Source organism: Patella vulgata, chromosome 6 (genome assembly GCF_932274485.2).
Source record: "Patella vulgata chromosome 6, xgPatVulg1.2, whole genome shotgun sequence".
Lineage (NCBI taxonomy): Eukaryota > Metazoa > Mollusca > Gastropoda > Patellidae > Patella > Patella vulgata.
Window position 1 is genome coordinate 72,479,112 of NC_065884.2, and position 24,313 is coordinate 72,503,424.

Sequence of the window (24,313 nt, forward strand, 5' to 3'; positions counted from 1 at the left end):
GACATCCAGATCAGCGAGCCAACGTCTCACTCACTGAGCCACAATGACTACTATTACTAACTAACGAGTCAAAATCGTCGACCACAACCAAAACAGTTCCAAAACACAGCACAGACATTGTAAAATGTCTAAAGTCAACAGCAACGCCCCGTTAAAAAGACGTAAAAAAGTCAAATGCATTAAGTGCCAAAAGATTAACCCGAATGTCAAATAAAAAACAGAACAATTCGTGGTATGCGTGATTTATCGGTTTTATTGTTAGCTGGATATATTTATTCTTTTGTTAGCTGACATGTGAGGTAACAGATAAGGGGAAATTTAGGTGCCAATTAAACGAATAACATACTATATAGTTTTATGGAGCGGTATTAACGACACAATTCTAACTCGTTATCTCCTGTAGAGAACATCTACTTATATGTACATGTACCTCCCTTATGGTACCCCTTTGACAGGTGTTTGGTCATGTGACCTGTTACTACGGTAAACCGGGATCACCCCCACCCTATCCCGCGCTCTTTTAGTGGAGATTGTAGTCCGGATTTTGGATGGAATAAATTTCGTATTGCAGATTACTGTTGCCTGTTTTATAAGACGAGATGCCAAATCCCCGTGCCTGTGTTTAGACACCAACACGTCTCAGTCGTAATGTATATGTTTATTTCAAAGTATGTAAATTATTTGTGCTTGATAACGATAAGAAATACTTGTCGAAGCATTGTGCTATATGTGTATAAACCAGTGATTGTTTTCTATATAAAATGATACGAAATGTTGTGCTGTATGTGTACAAACTAGGGATTGTTTTTCATATAAATTGTGTTGTGGTTTATGTAAATTAACATATAAGAATTATAATTATGTCGCCGCAACCGTGTCTTGTGAAATTTGTGAAATGTTAAAATGTTTACGAAACTAAACAGACTACTACATTGGTAGTAAATTAAAAGGAATAGACGCTTATATACCAGTCCAGAATTACGTCGTTTTAATTCACATAGAGTATTTTAATAGGAATATGTGAATTAAAATGACGTAATTTTGGACTTGTATACTTAGACTGGCCACCAGATCAATTCACTTGATTTGATATTTGTTGTTTATTGTTTACAGTGTATGTGTAGTTTGTCTTGTCCGGGGGTTTGTCTTGTCGGTTTTGTTTTTCTTGCAGGGCGATTCCCCTGCACTTAAAGAGCAAGAATTGTGTTGTAAATTCCGCTCCATATCGTTCGAGATATAAAAATTAATCGAGAAATAAATAAAGACGAGCATTAACCATTGAAAATAACAAAACTATTTTAGAGATATCATTCAAATTTCAAAACCAAAACAGGCCACAACTAAAGTAACTAAATCACTGACGAGATTTTAATGTATCTAAAAATAGAAATCATTGACACCCCGTCATTAAATGGATGGCGAGGTATCCTAGAGAAAAACCATCTTGCCTTCACCTGGCGAAAACCATTAACTTCGTTAATAAGTGAAACGTGTAAAAAATGACACATTGCTTAATTCTGAGCAAGTTACGAATGTTTGAAAGTTTTGACGCGAAATAAGGGTGGGGGGGTGGATGGCCGAATGGTTAGCGCGTGCGCGCTGCATCATAAGGTCTGTCATTGAGTCAACTAGCGGGGTTTCGATTCCCCAGTTGTACGTGACAAGGAGTAGGGTCGCCTGTCCAACCTCGTGGGTTTTCTCCGGGTTCTCCGGTTTCCTCCCACTGAGATTTTAGCTTTTGAATTTTAGGCCAGATTCGATCATCATTACTAAAGTCGGTACGATAAAAAACATAGTCTATCTCAATTATCCATTTTTACGTTTAATTAATTTTAAAAAAAAATGTATTCCAATCCGCTAAATATGGCAGGCTAGCGATGCCATCTAGAGTTGATTATGGTCTGGATAGTTTAATTAATGTCTAATTAATAATTTAGATAACATTTCAGGCCTAAAGAAAGACCTGCAATAGTCAGATTTAGCACTTGCATAATGTATGTTTAACAATGTCCTGCCAGGGCGCCGTAGTTGCGCACCTTATGAAATGGAATGAAATAAAATGGGGTTTAACATCCTACTGTTCTGCTCCGAACTGGGCTAATGAAGACGGGCATACGCCATACAGTGTGCTATGAGGGACATTTTTCCCGGACAGCGGCACTACGGCCTACTCTTATATCGAATTCCAACTGTCAAGGGATCTTTTACGTGCACGCCAATGTGTACACGGGACCTCGGTTTTTCGTCCCATCCAAACGACTAGACAGCTGTCCTTGTCAGGCCCTACGTCCTGCATCACTGACAAGGGGGAAGCACGCCGAAAAATGAAAAATCTGGATGAACTTTCTCGGCAGGGATCGAACACCCGACCTCCAGGCTAGTGAGCCAGCGTCTTACCACTTAGCCACCGTGATCCCCGCGCACCTTATGACACGATGTATAAAAGCCAAGCATCATATAACACCATGTTATAAGTCGGTAGACTGAACTTGTTACTGGTTGTTTGTTTGATATTAGACCATATGTATTTCTAGTTGTTTGTTATAAACACGTGTAGATCATATTACCTACTTATATACTATAAATATCAACATGGTATATAAATATACTATTTGTAGATAATACTATACTTATACCATATACACAACACATACACATCTCAACCTAACCATTACACTACTTATAATTAGCTTGACAACATTGAAACGTCTCGCCCCAATAAATAAGTAGCTGTTTTCCATAGGTATGTTGTTAAAGGGGCATTACTAAAGATTAGACAAATAGCTTACAGTTCTGGCTATAATAGTTGAATAATGGATAACGTAATAGAATGCTGAAAATTTCAGTCAAATTACTGAAGATTGGACAAAGTGCCGACAGTTCTCACTTTAATAGTTACCAAAATAGATAACGGAAATAGAATGCTGAAAATTTCAGTCAAATTACTGAAGATTAGACAAATAGCTTACAGTTCTGGCTATAACAGTAAAAAATAGATAAAGTATGCTGAAAAATGGCAGTCAAATTACTTCGCTCTAAGCCGAGAAAACAAAATTTCAAAACCACTGTAGCCTCCATTATTATTGTTACCGTTGTTACGATAATAGACAAAGTCTCGATTGTCCAGTTTTAGGTTAATCATGAACAGCCACTGAATCGCATTGGCCTGGATAAGTTAATAAATGTCAAACTAATAATTTAGAAAACATTTCAGGTCTAAAGACAGACATGCAGTAGGCATATTTTAACTCTTGCATAATGTATGTTTAATATGATTAATACAATGACATCATGATTAATGTGACGTCATAATGTATGTTTAAATAGATATTAGACTACTTGACGTCACAGATCTAGTCATAGCATAAAGATGTTATTTCTATATATAACAACAAGTATATGTAACATCTACAAAATACATATATATGTGAGAGTCAATGTTTACAATCAGGCAATGTGTACAATGCCTGAAATATACCAGTCAATGTGTACATTGCCGGGTTAGGGATAGGGTTAGGGTTAGGTTTAGGGCTAGGGTTACAAAGGCATTGTACACATTGCCTGATTGTAGACATTGACTGTAACATATATAAGAAGTTGAAGTTGTACTACTTATACTATAATGTACACAATAAAAACACTAGCTTATTGGCATTGGTTATGACAGTAATTACTCAATTATTAACATGTTTTGTTGAGATTATGCAACAAATGTATATAACATGTTTAACATACATAAATATATGATATTCAAGCTGTAGTACTTATAATATAATTTATACAATAAAAACACAAGTTTATTGACATTAAAGTTGGATTCCTGTTCGGTTGTGACAGTAATCACTCAATTATCACACTGTAAGCAGACTGTTTCTAGGTAATAAAACAAGACTATCATGAATGGCTCCTTTCTTGGTGTGCCCATGACGTAAACAGACTATGTCTAGGTTTGGTTTTAAAACAAGGAGTTCAATTGAAATGAAATGAGGTTTAACGTCCCACTTTTCTGCTCCAACTAGACTAATGAAGACAAGCATATGCCATATACAGCGTGCTATGAGGAAAAGGTTTTCCGGAATGCGGCGCTACGGTCTACTCTTATATCAAATTCAAATTGCCAAGGGATCTATTACGTGCACGCCAATCTGTACACGGGACCTCGGTCTTCGGTCCACCCGAACGACTAGACAGCTGTCCTTGTCAGGACCTTCATTCTGCACCACTGACAAGGGGAAACCACGCCTAATTCCCGATGAACTTTCTCGGCCAATAACGGGAGCGAACGACGACCCCCATGCTAGCCAGCCAGCGTCTTACTCACTTACCCACAGTGGGCCCAAAAGGATTTCAGTTCAATATATGAGCGTATTGTGAAGCAACTGATTTCTGACATTAATTACATAATACATACACCAGGCTTGTGGACATTTTACTTTAATTCCTTTATTCATTTGACCTTAATTATATCATAAGATTATTATTATGATGTAAAAGGACTATTAATCGGTTTTGTTACAATAAGATTAACTCATTAACTCGAGATTAAGGTTTCGGGAGTAAATCATGGTATTATGGTTATTTCGTTAACTGACTGAATCACCCCCTAGAGAAAAAACGACTTAGTTAGACATGAACTGACCATGGGTCGAAACCAATTACTTGATACGGATATTTTTAAATCAACTTGTCCATAATATCATATATAATACATTGTTCGTTAAATTTGTAATTAACAACTACAACAACAACAATAAATACTAGAACAGCCTAGACTTAAAGCTACAATTTCATATTTTTAAGTTATATTTTTAAAATTTATTAAAATAAAGCCTTAAAATAGATGGTATCCATAAACCGTCCTACCTTGTTAAAGAATAATCCTATTAATCCTATAATTCACTATTGTCAGCTGAGAAATTGGCAAAAATATGATTTTCAACTTCAAATTCAAAAGTTTGAAGATAGCTATTCCATGGTGGGGAATAGAAAACAAGGGAGGAAATTCGGAGGAAATTGTGTTATTATTTCCGGTGTGAAGATTTTTAAGTGTGAGAAAGATCGTATAATAGTGAGTTGACAACCTATTGAGCAAAAGACATAAAAATAATTATGTTTTGGCTTTCTTAGAAACTATGAAATTGTAACTTTAAATCGGAAAAATTCTGAGCTCTGAAGGCTTCACAAACTTTGTACAATTTATATTTTGTGTAAAAGGCACGGGACATAACCTAAGAAGATGCAGACCAAAATCTAACTTCTCTAAGATCTGTTGGTCCTTAGCATATTGTATGATAAATGTCATTTGAAGCGGACTTTAATTCAACTTCAAATTCAAACGTTTGAAGGTAGCTAATGCATGGAGGCAATAGGAAAACAAGGAAGGTAATTGTGTTATTATTTCCTGTGTCAATGATTTTTAAGGGTGGGAAATAATGCCCATGATCGTATAATAGTGAGTTGATGACCTATTGAGCAAAAGACATAGAAATAATTATGTTTGACTTTCTTAGAAAATATGAAAATCCCGCTTTAACGTCTCATAGTAATAAACAGTAACTAGTTGATAAAGACGAGATAAACCTAAACTTCGCTCAGAAGAATCCAGGGCGGATCCGGGTGGGGGGGGATTCAAAGTGCGAGATAATGATATAGACTCTAACATGTGATATCGCAATTAATGCTTTGCATCCATGAAATTGATCACAATGTGGTCGTATTTTTTCATAATACAAATTGACGTCAACCGGGGTAATGGAATTCTCTCTTAAAAAGTCCAGTGTAGCCTACATGTATATACATGAAAAAGACGATAGAGACATGTACTTCCCAAAAACTATCCAAGGCCTTGCCCCCCCCCCCCAAGATACATTGTCTCACGAATCCGGCAATCCCACCTCTGCAAAAATTCCTGAATCCGCCCCTGAGAATTGTAATTGTGGCCCTTGTAGTTCCAGATCAGTTATAACTAGATGCCACTCAAAGAATTAGGTGAACTTGGTAATTTTAGCATCTTTTGGGTAACATTTTACCAACAAGATTTTTATGTTGTGTTCTTTGATATAAGGGACAGAAACAGCTTTGAACTTTTCGTTCTTAACATATGCCATAGAATTCCAAAACAATACTCAGGCTGTCTGTTTATATTCGTTCTACCAATAGTTGGCACTATGTTTGATAATGGATTTACCCTTCAAAGTCACAGAATACAGTAAAAGTCCAAACAATTTATTAGTTGACTGTAAGAACTAATTAACCAATACAAAACAGAAATATAATATTTAGTAAGCAGGATGAAAGATGGCCGCCGTTACAGATGGTCACAACATCTAATGTAAATTAATGAATTAATAAATTGAATGGGGTTCAAATTCGTACTAAGGTGACTAATGACGATGGAAAACATAATGTAGTGTTATGTTGAAATTCTTAAATCAATTTAAAACTGCTTAGAATTTTTTAATACGATTGAAAGTTTCCATATATTCCGTTTTCATTTTCTAAATTGAACGGGGTTCAAATTCGTACTTTTCGGCACCAAGGTGACTAATGACGACGGAAAAACATCATGTTGTGTTATGTTGGAATTCTTGATTTAATTTAAAACTGCCGAGGATTTCCATATATTTCGTTTTAATTATTTATTATAGTGAGAACTACCAGCTCTGTATCAAAATGGGGGGTTGCACGCGCGCGCTGTATCATACGGTCTGTCATTGAGTCAACTGGTGGGGTTTCGATTCCCCGGTTGTACGTGACAAGGAGTAGGGTCGCCTGTCCAACCTCGTGGGTTTTCTCCACGTCCTCCGGTTTCCCCCCACTGCTAAAGACCCCTACGCGCAAGCGATTTATGGAAATGAAATTGACCCATATGTTAGTCCCGAAATGACCTAGTTTGTGTGGAGTGGACGTTAAACCCCATCTCTCTCTCTCTCTGTATCAAAATCTTACATAATGCATTTTTAACCTATATCTAGTCATGATTTCAAATCTTTCAAATCCCTTAACTTGTATTTTATCAAATTGTTCTGCATCTAAATTAAAAAAACAATTACAACCAAGCTACGTGAAAATGAGCAGATAGAAGACACATATTTAAACCATCAAATCCATTAAAATTGATAATTAGGTAAATAATCGGTTGATTGCAAGCTCGGGAATTTGTATTTTCGCGTGTTTTTTGGGTGTTTTTGGTGTGCAGTAAACGATTGATTGATCCGGTGAGTGTTTCGTACAGGTGTGTACAGGTGTAGAACTGTTTATAATAAAATACCTGATATAAACTACACGTGTTGCTATAACATAAACAACTTAATGGTAATCTATTTATAATAATAACCCTGGAGTTTCACCTGAAATCACGTTAATGATGCAATTCGAGAATAGCGCAACAACTAAAGGTATAATCAAGATTGAACATCTTAATGATGCATAGAGAGAGAGAGAGAGAGAGAGAGAGAGGTGGGTGGGGTTTAACGTCCACTCGAAAAAATTGGGTGATTTCGGGACTAACATATGGTTCAATTTTATTTCAATAATTCGCTTGCGCGTAGGGATCTGTAGCAGTGGGAGGAAACCGTTTGACCCGGAAAAACCCCACGAGGTTGGAAGGTTGGAAAGGCAACCCTACTCCTTGTCACGTAAAAACGGAGAATCGCAACCACGACAGTTGATTCAATGATAGACCATATGATGCAACGCACACGGGCTAACCATTCGGTCATCTACCTCCCCCCCCCACCCAACGATGCAGAGAAATTGGTGCACATTAAAACTAGAAATATTAAATTTAGTCTCATGGTTTTGCAACTTAGCCTATTGCCATAATTTTCAACCTCGGGGGCTTTCTCATTCTCAGGTCGGAATTTTAGCGGTCGTTATAATAGCTACCGTTAATACGCCCTTCTGTGACTGAAATGAAAGCCTGGAGGTCAGGTGTTCGATCCCTGCATTGGCCGAGAAAGTTCATCCAGATTTTCCGGCGTGGTTTCCCCTTGTCAGTGATGCAGGACGGAGGGCCTGACAAGGACAGCTGTCTAGTCGTTCGGATGGCACGAAAAACCGAGGTCCCGTGTACATATTGGCGTGCACGTAAAAGATTCCTTGGCAGTTGGAATTCGATATAAAAGTAGGCTGTAGCGCCGCTGCCCGGGCAAAATTTCCCTCATAGCACACGTATGCCCGTCTTCATTAGCCCAGCAGTTTAGGAGCAGAACAGTAGGACGTTAAACCCCATTTCATTTCATTTCATTTCTAAAATGAAATGAGTCTAACGTTCTACTTTCTGCACCGACTCATTCTGTGACTGAATTCGGTCTTGGTGTTGGGCGAGAACGTAGGTTGTCTAGTCGTTCGAATAGGACGATAGACTGAGGTCTCGTGTATACCACTGACCACACGTCCTACTGTCTGCGTTCTGTGACCGAGCTCGGTCTTGGGCGAGAACGTAGGTCGTCTAGTCGTTCGAATGGGACGATAAACCGAGGCCCTGTTTATACCACTGACCACATGTTGAAGATCACCCGACAATTGCAAATTGAAAGAAGAGTAGGTTGTAGCAGCTCCGTGTCACCACGTTAATTATCACTTTGATGTGGAAAGCTATTATTAAAGTCTACGTACGTCAGTTGCAATTTTCAGAAAATACCAAATCTTCCAGGACTTAATCTACGTTAATAGAATGTTACCTCGGATTTTCCATTCTGGTTTGCCCTTACTTACAAATGGAGCAGGGCTGAGGGGCTGGCACAAACGGTGTCTAGTCGTTCGGATGGGACGAAAACCCGAGCCCTGGTACATAATTTGGAGTGCACACCATAGAACGAGGAAGAATCTATCGAAACGCCGCCGTCCGGACAAAATTTCGCTCAATGGAACACTTAATTTCTAAAAAGCTAACACTATATTACGCGCAAGCGAATTATTGAATAAAAATTAAACCATGTATTAGTCCCAAAATAATCTAGTTTGTGTCGAGTGGACGCTCTCTCTCTCTCTCTCTCTCTCTCTCTCTCTCTCTTTTATACAGATAAATGCATTTCAGCTGATTTATAAATATATCTGCACCGACTGTATTATCAAGTGTTTATATTTCTAGCTACTCAACCAGACATTATTTATAGCTTCACGTACTTTATATCATTTACTTTATTGACACAGTTGATCAAAGGTCACCTCTGACGTCATATTGTAAACAATGACGTATTATACCGGATATCATGTGCGATTCATAAATAATTCGAATTCTTAAAAAAAACGAAAGGTAGATTTATTGTGTTACATACAACTGATTAAAACACAGATCTTATTTCGTTTCGATTTTTATAGTTCGAAATTTCTTTTTACTGCCAAGGGATCTTTTACACGCCAATGTGTTCACAGGACGTTGTTTTTCTGTTGTCCTATTCAAAGACTAGACAGCTGTCCTTGTCAGACCCTCCATCCTACACCACTGACAAGGGGAAACCACGCCGGAAAATCCCAATAGACCCTCTCGGCAAACACTGGGGGCGAAACCGCGACATCCAGGCTAGCTAGCCAGCGTCTTACTCACTTAGCCACCGTGACTCCTGTTTTCAATAGAAAACTACAGGACATTATTCAAAAGGAAATTTTCAAAAGGATTATTTAAACCTGCCTGAGTGGGATTTTGTTGATGTTGAAGATAGCACTGACGACTTGGCTGCTAGTGGGCGTATTACAGTCAGATGTTTCTTTAAATTGTACTGCCAATAAAAACAGAAATGTTCAAATATATAAAAATATAAGTTCGTGTATATCATCTGTGTGTATTTCTTGCACCAGAAGAACACCGGGGAGTTTTATACATGCTCTGTAGATTTAATGGCTTCATGGTGAGATTAAACAGCACAGCACGTACAGACAGTGATTGTAGCAACTTTTAGATTTTTATCTCATGTCTGCCAGTTAAAATAATCATCTATGCTACACTTAAACATTATACTCTTTATTCTATCGTCTTGGCTGATGTATAACAAGATTATACCATTTAGTATACCAAAACATTTCTGGACTAACATATGGTTTAATTTTATTTCAATAATTCGCTTGCGTGTAGGGATCTTGCTTTCTCCGTTGAAGGAAACCCGAGAAGCTGGAGAAAACCTACGTACAAGCCGGAAATCGAAAACCACGCCACTTGACTCAATGACATACCTTCTGATCTAAATAAATGCGCACACGTTAAACTATTTGGTCACCAATGCCCCCATTATTTAGGGACGCAAATACCAAATGTAACAAATGGAATAAACGGTTATGATTTGTGTTAAAATGTTGGACAGGTAGTGTCCTCCCAGTTAGAATATCTTTCCCGAATCTGGGCGCGAGCCGGGAAGACAACCGCGTCTAAATGGTGGCCGATGGGGCAGGGGCTTTAGAAACATCGTATGATATTTTCTCAATTATGTAACCTCTTAATAAATATTCTGTCGTCCATAATAAGTATACAACAGCTTGCTGGTGTAGGACGCCCAACATTACTTGATCTAAAGGTTTACACGCTCTGGTATAAAACCTGTTCTGGTGGTAATAAACTAGATGTTTATATTCTGGTTGTTTAGTAGGATGAGAGAGATGAAGGAAATGATATCGTTAGATCATTAGAAACTTCAAACAGGATTATTTACATTCTCAATCAGCTGGTGGTCTGTTAATCTAGAATTCTACTTTAACTTATTCGGTATACCGGTATACTAGTGCGTACAGGAGCACCACACCAAACACAACAAGTAACACAAGTCAAGTAGAATATTCAACGCAATCTCAATCTGATAAAAACACAGATCCTATTTCGTTTCGTTTTTTATACTTCAAAATTTCGTTTAACCTGTCTTTACTACACTGGGATCAGGAAGAGTTGTTATATTACCGGCATTTTGGTTGAAGTGAGGGATTAGCCCATGAAACGGTCTGTTACGGCGAGTTTTTGGTGTGAAGTGCACGGAACTTTGTGTAAACCATTAGAAATGTCAACGCTGATCGGTTCATCAATGTCTGAGGTCATAAGGTCATAAGGTCAAAGGCCGCTCGTATAACAGCTGACGCGATATTCCACTACAACTTGTCAGATCTAAATGTAGTGTAGGCTATCGGAAGTATAAAAAACGAAACGAAATATAGATGTGTATTTTAATGAGATTGTTTTTTATCACCCAATAATACATTCTACAGTAGATATCGCTTGTGTGATATATTTCATAATCTACTGCCATATCTTTATTATTCATTTATTATTAAAAGTACCTTTTTTTTTTTTATTAAAAATGAACTATTATTATTCAATTGACCTTGATGGAAACACTGGGTCAATATAAAGGACTTTGCAATGGTTGAATTGCTGTCAAAAAATGATGTATCACTACGCCGTAATGTTCAGTAAAAGTGAAATCTACAGCAAAGAATTACATTTATCTATTTGTGCATGTAAGAAGGGATTGGGTGATAAATAAAATCTCCTACTCGTCTTTTTTGATATCAAAAAATATCAACTTGTGTTGATATTTTTGGATATCAAAAAAGACTGGTAGGAGATTCTCTGTGTATACAGTTTATTGATTGTCTACATTTTTATAATAACCAGGGTGATAGTAAGCAGGTGTTCCTGTCATCAACATTATTTATAAGACAGTGTCTCTGTCATCAACATTATATATAAGACAGTGTCTCTGTCATGAACATTATATATAAGACAGGGTCCCTGTCATCAACATTATTTATAAGACAGGGTCTCTGTCACCAATCTAAAAACATCTGTTTCAATCGTCTCTTAGTTTCCTTCAATTTATTCGGTTAGACACTTTACTAACATGGCGTTTATCGTCCTATCACCAATCGGTTTAATGTGGACGGGCCTAAGAAGGGTGCTATGAGGGAAATTTTGCTATGGCAGCAGCTAGCTTTTTCGCCTACTATTCATTTAATTCCAACTGTCCAGAGAGAGACACAGAGAGAGAGGGGGAGAAAGAGAGGTGGGGTTTAACGTCCATTCGACACAATTTCAGGACTAACATATGGTTCAATTTTATTTCACTAATTCGCTTGCGCGTAGGGGTCTTTAGCAGTGGGAAGAAACCGGAGTACCCAGAAAAACCCCACGAGGTTGGACAGGCGACCCTACTCCTTGTCACATACAACCGGGGAATCGAAACCACGCCAGTTGACTCAATGACAGACCTTATGATACAACGCACGCGCGCTAACCATTCGGCCATCCAGCCTCCGGTATTTGGAAGTAAAAGGACGAAACAGTTAGAAATTCCAAATTATTGTAAATATTCAACAACAAAGCCAACAAATAACCTCAAATTACTCCGCAAACATAGAGACCCATTGTTACTTTAAACTGTAAAGATGGCGTACGTGAAATGTTCCTAGTTAATGATTCTAGGTAATCATTGTTTTTAAATGTCAGTAGCTCGTAATCCCCTATCATGGGTTGGATGTATCGAATATAGCATGGTCCCGAAATTATCAAGTTTGTGTCGAGTGGACGTTAAACCCCACTGTCTCTATGAATATAACATTAACATCACTTAGCAACGAAGGTCAGCCATGTTGACCGCACATGCGTACATAACTAAACCAGGTGTATATCCGGTTGTTAATAACGGTAGTTAGCAGAAAATGTCAGAAGGTAAAATAAAGATTCCATTAGCAGATGTTGACATATGTTTTATTTTCTCTGAGTCAAGAATTTTTTATTGTAATGAGGCTGTACAGATGGCTGTCGTTTCCATCGTTCATGGATGGTATCTAATTCTGTAATAGTTATATGTTCTGGTTAAAGGTAAATACCACATCCATCAATTCGGCTTAGTGGGTAAGACGCTGGCTCCCTAGCCTGGAGGTCGGGGGTTCCATCCCTGCATCGGCCGAGAAAGTTCATCTTGATTTTCCGGCGTGGTTCTCCCTTGTCAGTAATGCAGGACGGAATGCCTGACAAGGACAGCTGTCTAGTCGTTCGGATGGAATGAAAAAACGAGGTTCCGTGTTCACATTGGCGTGCACATAAAAGATCCCTTGACAGTTGGAATTCGATATAAGAGTAGGTCGTAGTGCCGCTGTCCGGGCAAAATTTCCCTCATTGCACACTGTATGGCGTACAGCCACCGTTACCCCCACCCCACCACCACCCCCCATTGAGAGTGGGGGATACTTTCTGCCCCTCTAAAAGTCATCGATACCGTACGCCTGTAGTCTACATTCCATATCGCATTTTTTCTAAACAGATATCCGTAAATAGAATGACATCAGTTATCTATGCAGGATTTCCGAGAGAGGTGTGGGGAGGGGGTCGCATATTTTAAATTGAAGTGGGCCGACTGCACAATTTTGAGTGTAACGTCCTTCTTTTCTACAACTACTAGGGGTCGTTAGCACGTGCGCGTTGTATCATAAGTTATGTCATTGAGTCAGCTGGCGTTGTTTCGATTTCCCGTTTGTACGCGACAAGGAGTTGGGTCGTCTGTCCAACCTCGTGGGTTTTCTCCGGGTCCTTCGGTTTCATCCCCCACTACTAAAGAACTCTACGCCCAAGCCAATTATTGAAACAAAATTGAACCATATGTTAGTTCCGAAATGACCTACTCTCTCTCTCTCTCTCTCTCTCTCTCTCTCTTGTCAAACCATGTAGCGAGCAAGGTACAGCGAACACGTGTTCATATTGTTGTGCACGTAAATATCCCTCGACAGCTGGAATTCGATGCTGCCATAGCATAATTCTCTTCATAGCACCCTACTTAGGCCCGTCCTCATTAACCCGGGCGGGCTATGGTGGCAATTTGTTCCAGATTATAATACAATCCCAAGCGAGAAGGATTTAATATAGGCTATGCCTGTTCCCCAATCCCTATTCAGATACAATTCTGAACAAAACTATTGTTTATAAAAACAAATACAAGCCCTCATTACGTGATGCGAAGCCATGGAAGGATAAATCACGGCGCTGCGTATCATATTATTTGATAATATACCGTCAGCTATATGTATTGTGTTAATATAGGTTATAGAGCACGTGTTTACAATATATATGTATGAAATGCACGTGTTTACAATATCTATCTATCACATGTAATAGATCACCTTGTCACAGTAGGTAATACAAGGTCATACAACCATAACATAACAGAAATACCTACATAGACTTTAATATTCTTCTGGATTCCCGTCTTCATTAGCCCAGTAGGAGCCGAACAGTAGGACGTTAAACACCATTTCATTTCATTTGGTCTAGATTTGAATGGAAATAATTCTAAACTCAGACCTTAATTAAAATTAATTAAGTTAATTGGTTTGACTTTACAAAGAGTAGGGTAATATTTACACAGATTAGAACAATTATTAAACAGAGTAGGGTGATATATACATATGACAGGGTAATTATTAAACAGAGTAGAGTGATTTATACACATGGCAGGGTAATTATTAAACAGAGTAGAGTGATATATACATATGGCAGGGTAATTATTAAACAGAGTAGGGTGATTTATACACATGGCAGGGTAATTATTAAACAGAGTAGGGTGATTTATACACATGGCAGGGTAATTATTAAACAGAGTAGGGTGATTTATACACATGTCAGGGTATTTATTAAACAGAGTAAGGTGATTTATACACGTGGCAGGGTAATTATTAAACAGAGTAGGGTGATTTATACACATGGCAGGGTAATTATTAAACAGAGTAGAGTAATTTATACACATGAGAGGGTAATTATTAAACAGGGTGGAGTAATTTATACACATGAGAGGGTAATTATTAAACAGAGTAGAGTAATTTATACACATGACAGGGTAATTATTAAACAGAGTAGGGTGATTTATACACATGGCAGGGTAATTATTAAACAGAGTGGGTGATTTATACACATGACAGGGTAATTATTAAACAGAGTAGAATAATTTATACACATGAGAGGGTAATTATTAAACAGAGTAGAGTAATTTATACACATGACAGGGTAATTATTAAACAGAGTAGGGTGATTTATACACATGGCAGGGTAATTATTAAACAGAGTAGAATAATTTATACACATGACAGGATAATTATTTAATTGACTAGAGTGACGACACCAAGGGAAGGGCTCTTTTAGAGTAGAGTAATTTTTGCACATAGTAGAGCAGTTTTTTTACACGGAGTAGAATAATTTGTTATAGATAGAGTAGAAGGGTGTTAATTTGTTTTTTTTCTTTTGTATTTGCTAACAAAGTTAAAATCAGCTGTTGTCGAGAAAACATTCATAATTCTCTAACCTCCAAATTCCAAGGAAAAATTTGCATGTCTTCTAAAATAAGACGCAATCTCCGTCTGTATAAAGTAACATTCCATCAGCCACAGAGAGAGAGAGAGAGAGAGAGAGAGAGAGAGAGAGAGGGGGTGGGAATAATGTCCACTCGACACCAACTAGGTTATTTCGGGACTAACATATGGTTCAATTAGCCCAGTCGGAGCAGTACAGTAGGACGTTAAAGGAGCCAAATCACTAATATTTGGGACCTAGAAATTGACACAAATGGGTCACAAGGCATAATAATGTAATATGAATATACATAAACTGATTTACATGCAATCGTTTCCGTTTTTACGCTATTTCAAATCAGTTATGTTCGGCGAAATACCCCAGAAGTCTCAATGGAATGGCAATCTCTAGCGTCTTGTTATGCCAGTCTAGATCGATAGTATTTATTGCGCATGCTCTCCAAATAAAAATATGGCGTCACTGTTTGACATGACGGTCATGACGTATGGAATATGTCTAGCCTCGGTATTCGAGACCCTTGTTACAAATGACACTGACACTCATTACGGTACACGATTCGTGTACCAATGGTAAAATGTTTATTTTGTTTTAAATATTGGATATCAGAAGCCCATCTTTTCCCGGTAAGATCACAACACCAATGTTGATTTAAATTGACAAATAATTTGTGTTTTCAATGTTGACAATTTTGGATGATATTGAGTTAGAGGCTTGTCTACTTTAAACCCCATTTTATTTTGTACTGTGTCTAATTGTATTGTTTTGTCATCCACCATACAATACGTCCAACCTGCTGTTGTATAGACATAATATATGTACAGGTCATGTAGAAAACACGTGTTATCTTTTTATAAACAATATTACACCACAATATCTATTTACATCATTATACTGTAATTATATACAGCTTTATTTAACTTCCTTCAGCTGGTTGTAAGGTATATATACAGGGAAATACACATAATTACCTCTTACAGTAAACAATATAGTATACATGACCGTCACAATAGGAGAGAGGGAAGCCATTAGACCGAATTTACTGTCTCACAATACATAGAGGTCATAGTGAGTCTAGCATATCGTTAATCAGTTAGGTGAGATTAGATAAGGAGCTAACAATTCTCGCTATAATAGTTTAAAAAAATAGGTAATGAAAACAAAATATGCTGCAAATTTCAGTCTAATTGCTTTACTATAAACCGAGATATTAGCCATTGAATTTTACTCTAGTCTCGGTTGTCATTACTGAGGTTGGTATAATAACAAACAAAGTCTCGATTATCCAGTTTTAAGTTAAATTATCCATCATAAAATGTATTCAGATCCAGTAAATATTGCGGGCTACTGATGGCATCGAGAGTTGATTATGGTCTGGATAAGTTAATTAATGTCTAATTAATAGTTTATATAACATTCCAAGCCTAAAGAAAGACCTGCAATAGACAGATTTAGCTCTTGCATAATGTATGTTTAATTTGTACAACGCTAGTGAGGCTAATCTTCGCCGTTCAATGGCGTTTCATTCCACTCTTCGTCGAATTTCTGGGATTCTTTTAGCGTACCCCGGTGGGCCGCGGTTTGTATTCCCTTTCCTTCCCGTGAACACTTGTACGTTAATAACACATGTCGAATCCCCGGTTGTACGTGACAAGGAGTAGGGTCGCCTGTCCAACCTCGTGGGTTGGATGGCCGAATGGTTAGCACGTGCGCGCTGTATCATAAGGCCTGACATTGAGGCAACTGGCGTGGTTTCGAATCCCCGGTTGTACGTGACAAGGAGTAGGGTCGCCTGTCCAACCTCGTAGGTTATCTCCGGGTCCTCCGGTTTCCTCCCACTGCTAAAGACCCCTACGCGCAAGCGAATTATTGAAATAAAATTAAACCATATGTTAGTCCCGAAATGACATAGTTTGTGTCGAGTGGGCGTTAAACCCCATTTCTCTCTCTCTCTCTCTCTCTCTCTCTCTCTATCTCTCTGGCATATCTCTATATTGATAAATACGAGACATATGGAAGGCCAAATAGTTCTTTATTCCGTATGCTTAATTCTTAGGCCTTAGTTCTTAATTCAAAGTCCTTAATTCTTATTTCACCATATTTTGTCGTATTTCGACATAAATTTGTTTCTTAAAATCAATATTTGTTTATATCAGATTTGTAAATTGAATTTTTGTTTGATTTAATTGTATTTTAATATAATGCAGTATTTATTTTAGAAAATAAAAAAAAACAAAAAAAAAAAATGTACATTTGTTATTCTCTTACAGTTACTAAGTGCCGCTTAAATAATTTAAATTGTACATTAAGTCACAGAGTATTGAACAAGTTATATTTATAGCACGGCTTTCATGAGTTAACAGGTTTAAACACCGAGACAATAACATTGAACATGTCTAGTTATTGCACGGTTAAGCTCCACCCAATCTACTAGAGGGAAAACAATCTGTTTATTCACCGAAAAGAACAAAGGAAGATTTCCCGTCCATGTTACAATTCCTATTAATGTAAGTTTGTTCCAACGAACAAACCGACCAGTATTTCATCTTCTCAAAATGGCTATCGAGAGTCGAGACGTATTAATGACTTTTTATGTCGGTTGCTACGATTTGTCTCAAACGACTTTTCTACTTGTGTGCGTCTGCCTTTAGTGGACTATACTATTGAGCTTATCCTTTTAGACATTTGCTATGATTTGTTTGAAACGATCAGTCGACAAGTGTGACTCTACCTTGAATCAATTATCCTGAGTAATCTATTTGATTATGTGAGGAATATGATCTTTGTACTTTCGATTATGTTTGTTGGTTTATCTGGTCTCCCATAGTGACAAATTATTTGGTTTATCTGGTCTCCCATAGTGACAAATTATGATATCTACTGTGTACTGATACAATTAATGACTCTCATCCGTTCACAAATATTAACATCCCATAACATCACATTACTCAAATATTTCCGCTTTGTCAGCACTTTCTGCAATCTGATCAAAACACAGATCCTATTTCGTTTGGGTTTTTTTTAAATTTCAAAATTTCGTTTTACTTGTCTTTACTACACTAGGATCTGGAAAAGTTGTTATATTACCGGCGTTCTGATTGGAGTGAGGGATTAGCCAATGAATCGGTCTGTACGGCGAGTTCTTGGCGTGTGATGCACGGAACTGTTGGTAGACCACTAGCAACTTAACGCGGATTGATTAAACTGTGTCTGACGTCATGGGGTCAAAAGGTCATATCTTTGTGTAACGTAGCCAACGAAAATATAAAAAAAAACGAAACGAAATATAGATCTATATTTTAATCAGATTGCGCTTTCTGCTACCTTTTGGGGGGGTTGGATGGCCGAATGGTTTGTACGCACGCGTCTTACATCATAAGGTCTGTCATTTAGTCAAGTGGAGTGGTCTCGATTTTCCGCTTGTACGTGACAAGGAGTAGAGTCGCCTGTCCAACCTCATGGGTTTCTTCCCACTGCTAAAGACCCCTACGCGCAAGCGAATTAATGATATAAAATTGAACCATATAAGTCCCGAAATGATCTAGTTTGTGTCGATTGGACGTTAAACCCCACCCCTCTCTCTCTCTCCCTCTCTCTCTCTCTCTGGGGGGTTGGGTGGCTGAATGGTTAGCACGTGCGCGCTGTACCATAAAGTCTGTCATTGAGTCAACTGGCGTGGTTTCGAATCCCCGGTTGTACGTGGCAAGGAGTAGGGTCGCCTGCCCAACCTCGTGGGTTTTCTCCGGGTCCTCCGGTTTCTTCCCACTGCTCAAGACCCCTACGTTACTCTCTCTCTCTCTCTCTCTCTCTCTCTCTCTCATTCAACACTATATATGAAGAGCATGGGTGTACCTGTAGAGTGTATACCTGTAGATTGAAGACAGACAAGTAGATAAATCATATATCTATTATTGTATTAAGTTTATCTGAATAAACAGAAACAAGTCTAACAAAACATCGTATGAAGATATATTTATATTTATAACCATTTGTTTATATCTTTATGTAGGTAGTTACTATAAGTTGATCGTTCTTACAATATGTCGGATTTCAACGTCTTCTTATATTAGATGACTTTATACCGAAGATAACCTAATACATTGCCAATAAAAGTAAACTAAATGTGATATATATGACATTAACTGGAGGAAAAACTAACAAACATTACGTGATTTAAGTATCGTGGATAGACTCAGAAAACTTATCAATTTTCGTTTAAATTACAGCAAATTTCAACACCGCCATATTAAAATCATATAACGAAACTTACTGACAGAAATGAAATGAAATGAAATGGGGTTTAACGTCCTACTGTGTTGCTCCGAGCTGGGCTAATGAAGACGGACATACGCCATACAGTGTGCTATGAGGGAAATTGTGCCCGGGCAGCGGCACTACGGCCTACTCTTATATCAAATTCCAACTGCCAATGGATCCGTTGACGTGCGTGCAAATGTATACACGGGACAGCTGTCCTTGTCAGGCTTACTGGGGTTGGATGGCCGAATGGTTAGCACGTGCGCGCTGTATCATAAGGCCTGACATTGAGGCAACTGGCGTGGTTTCGAATCCCCGGTTGTACGTGACAAGGAGTAGGGTCGCCTGTCTAACTTCGTAGGTTTTCTCCGGGTCCTCCGGTTTCCTCCCACTGCTATAAAGATTCATACGCGCAAGCGAATTATTGAAAAAAAATTGAACCGTATGTTAGTCCCGAAATGACCTAGTTTGTGTCATTTCTTTTTCTCTCTCTTCTTGTTATTATTAGTCGTTTTTGATTTCGAACTGCGACGGGATCCTTTACGTAAACTCCGAATGTTTAGACACCATTTTTCTTGTGAGAATGGTATACAGGTACCATCCGTGCAATGGACTGGATATAATAGACGTGAAACAGGGAAACTATACGAGAGCATCCAGTGCAATGACAAATCGACTACCGCACTCTCACACCCATGACACTTTGCCACTTCTGTTTTACATACTTACATGTAGGAAGTTTTCATGGAGTTTTTGGGGTATTGCGTAGGAGGTACGGGGATTGTGTGGTTTACAGTGAACGTTTCTTAACATTAGAGGGGTTGGATGGCCGAATGGTTAGCGCGTGCGCGTTGTATCATAAGGTCTGTCATTGAGTCAACTGGCGTGGTTTCGATTTCCTGGCTGTATGTGACAAGGAGTAGGGTCGCCTTTCCAGCCTCGTGGGTTTTCTCCGGGTCCTCCAGTTTCTTCCCAATGCTATAAAGAAAGACCCCTACGTGCAAGCGAAATATTGAAATAAAATTGAACCCCGTATGTTAGTCCCGAAATGACCCGGTTTTTGTCGAGTGGACGTTAAACGCCCCCCCCCCCGCTCTCTCTCTCCCCCACTCTCTCTCTCTTTCTCTCTCTCTCTCTCTCTCTCAGTGAAGTGTCACCGTGTTCCGTATTTCTACATGAACCAGACCATATTAACGGATATAACATGCATAATATGTTTAATTTGATTACGTCCAGATTTTGTACTTTCCTGTGGGCTGTTCTTCATTAACTAGAATTGACGTAAAACAGAAATGTTTAGATTTATAAAATTATAATCAAATTCATAAAATAATATCCAACCGCTTGCCAAAATACAAATAAAAAAACAAGAATTATAAGATAGCCTTTGATGTAACACAAAATTGCATAACAATTATGCCATCATCATCATTATTATTACAAAACACATTTGCCTTTTTCTCGAAAATATTTTTAGATCAGGAAATGAAATGAAATGGGGTTTACCCCTACTGTTCTGCTCCGAACTGAGCTAATGAAGACAAGCATACGCAATACAGTTTTCTATGAAATGAAATGAAATGGGGTTTAACGTCCTACTGTTCTGCTCGACCCGTAAAATGAGTCCCAAGCTCTATTCATCGTGTTGTTCTTGTCGTGTTCAAGTATGATAGTCATTAAAATTGGCATACCAGTTAATCGGACAATTGCGCATCGATTTCTGATATGAAGTCCAAGATGGCTGCCATGACGTCATGTCCGTTTCCTGGCCCATAATTTGCTATTAGTATTAAATTCAAATTGATATTTCAGTTTTCTTGTTTTAGTTTGAATATTATCTGTGTGAAATATTTATACATTGGTAATTCTATGTTTTGTGGAACATATTCCGGTAGAAAACAGCCAACAACTCTGTTTTAAGTTATGATGCGATTGTCTGTTTTGTATTCATGTACTTTGTGTTCTAGGTTATGTTGAGACTGTATTCATGTACTGTGTGTTCTATGATATGTTAAGACTGTATCCATGTACTGTGTGTTCTATGTTATGTTGAGACTGTATCCATGAACTATGTGTTCTAGGTTATGTTGGGACTGTATCCATGTACTGCTTGTTCTATGTTATGTTGAGACTGTATTCATGTACTATGTGTTCTATGATATGTTAAGACTGTATCCATGTACTGCTTGTTCTATGTTATGTTAAGAATGTATCCATGTACTGCTTGTTCTATGTTATGTTAAGACTGTATCCATGTACTATGTGTTCTAGGTTATGTTGAGACTGTATCCATGTACTGTGTAGTCTAGGTTATGATGAGACTGTATCCATGTACTGCTTGTTCTATGTTATGTTGAGACTGTATTCATGTACTATGTGTTCTATGATATGTTAAGACTGTATCCATGTACTGTGTGTTCTATGTTATGTTAAGACTGTATCCATGAACTATGTGTTCTAGGTTATGTTGGGACTGTATCCATGTACTGCTTGTTCTATGTTATGTTGAGACTGTATTCATGTACTATGTGTTCTATGATATGTTAAGACTGTATCCATGTACTGCTTGTTCTATGTTATGTTAAGAATGTATCCATGTACTGCTTGTTCTATGTTATGTTAAGACTGTATCCATGTACTATGTGTTCTAGGTTATGTTGAGACTGTATCCATGTACTGTGTAGTCTAGGTTATGATGAGACTTTATCCCTTTTCTTGCTTATTCTATGTTATGTTGAGACTGTATTCATGTACTATGTGTTCTATGATATGTTAAGACTGTATCCATGTACTGTGTGTTCTATGTTATGTTGAGACTGTATTCATGTACTGCTTGTTCTAGGTTATGTTAAGACTGTATTAATGTACTGCTTGTTCTATGTTATATTGCGAATGTATCCAGGCACCATTTCTTCTATATTCTGTGACTGTCTTGTATTGATATATTATGTTTGCATTAAAACAGATTAAAACAAATTTACCTGTTTTACCGACATCAGCTGAACCAACAACAACTATTTTATATTCTTCATCATAACTGGAACATTCACTGTCCGACCTCAACCTCTGTCGACCTGTACTTTTAGCAGAACCACACCACATGATTAAATCCTAACAATTATAGAACATCCAATATCACTTATCATTTATATGTATCTTTGCACATACGAATTTCTAAATTTCCCGATTATATTATTCGTTCACTTGATACCACTCCTCGTTTAAGCAATTCACATAGTATGTTTAATAATTCTGGAACACCTGGTATCGCGTTTTATGCTTACTCTTTCTCGAACACCTGATGTCACTTCAGGAGGTCACATAAATGTAATATGCTTACTATATATATAACACCTCATATCACTTCTCATTTGATGTGTTCATCTAGTATGCTTACTCTCTAGAACACCTTATGTCACTTCTTGTATGATGACGAGTTCACCTAGTATGTTCTCTTTCTAGACCACCTCCTATCACTTCTCATTTGATGAGTTCACACAGTATGCTTACTCTCTAGAACACTTGATGCCACTTATCATTCGAGGAGTTCACATTGTATGTTTACTCGTTCTCTAGAACATCTGATACCACTCCTCATTGATGAGCCTACATAACAACAAGCTAACAATTCTTTGTTATATTTCCTAACATTCAGTAATATCTATCAAGAATTGTTCACAGATTTTATTTAAAACTAGAATAGCATAAAACCACGCAATCTATTCGTTTTTGAATCGTCACAGTTTATATTTTATCACTGTATATTTCACAGTATTATCTACCAACAGCTATTTAGCAGTTTCAGTATCAAAAATATATTTTGGTAGATACTGACCAAAGTGTAATTATAAGTGGTATGTTTTCTCTTTCTTTAACATCCAATAACACTCTCTCTAGAACACTGGATGCCACTTCTCATACGAGGAGTTTACACAGTGAGCTTACGCCTTCTTGAACACCAGATACCACTTATCGTTTGATGGTTCACACAGTGAGCTTACTCTCTCTAGAACACTGGATGCCACTTCTCATACGAGGAGTTTTAACAGTGGGCTTACTCTTTCTTGAACACCGGATACCACTTATCGTTTGATGGTTCACACAGTGAGCTTACTCTCTCTAGAACACTGGATGCCACTTCTTATACGAATACGAGGAGTTTACACAGTGAGCTTACTCTTTCTTGAACACCGGATACCACTTATTGTCTGATGGTTCACACAGTGAGCTTACTCTCTCTAGAACACTGGATGCCACTTCTCATCCAAGGAGTTTAATATATATATCAGCATCAGGACCAAAACTACACTTTTGTCGATTATGATCAAAGTGTGATTATAAGTTATTACATGAATATTAGAAATATTACAGATTTGATTGTGTTAAAGCGTGTATATCAGTTTACATTATAATAAAAAATATAACAGATTACAATCATAATTTATTTCATTCACAAATTCTTCCTTTTTGATGACTGTTAATAAAACAGATTCCAATCCTAATCCTGATTTATTTCATTCATAAATACTTCCTTTTTGATGACTGTTAATAAAACAGATTCCAATCCTACTCCTGATTTATTTCATTCATAAATTCTTCCTTTTTGATGACTGTTAATAAAACAGATTCCAATCCTAATCCTGATTTATTTCATTCATAAATACTTCCTTTTTGATGACAGTTTATGTGTAATTATTTGTTTGATTATCACGACTATAAATTTATCAATATTTTGATTTATGAATATTCATATGTTGATATTGTTTATATATAATT

At 37.6% G+C, this 24,313-nt stretch overlaps 1 long non-coding RNA gene across 1 annotated transcript in view; it reads right to left on the minus strand.

Moving 5' to 3' along the window:
* The window catches only part of LOC126825575 (uncharacterized), a 36,919-nt gene extending 12,606 nt beyond the window's left edge, over window positions 1–24,313 (minus strand). Inside the window, exon 1 of the long non-coding RNA XR_007682057.2 lies at window positions 22,519–24,313. This is a non-coding gene — a long non-coding RNA (uncharacterized LOC126825575). The remainder of the gene's footprint in view (window positions 1–22,518) is intronic.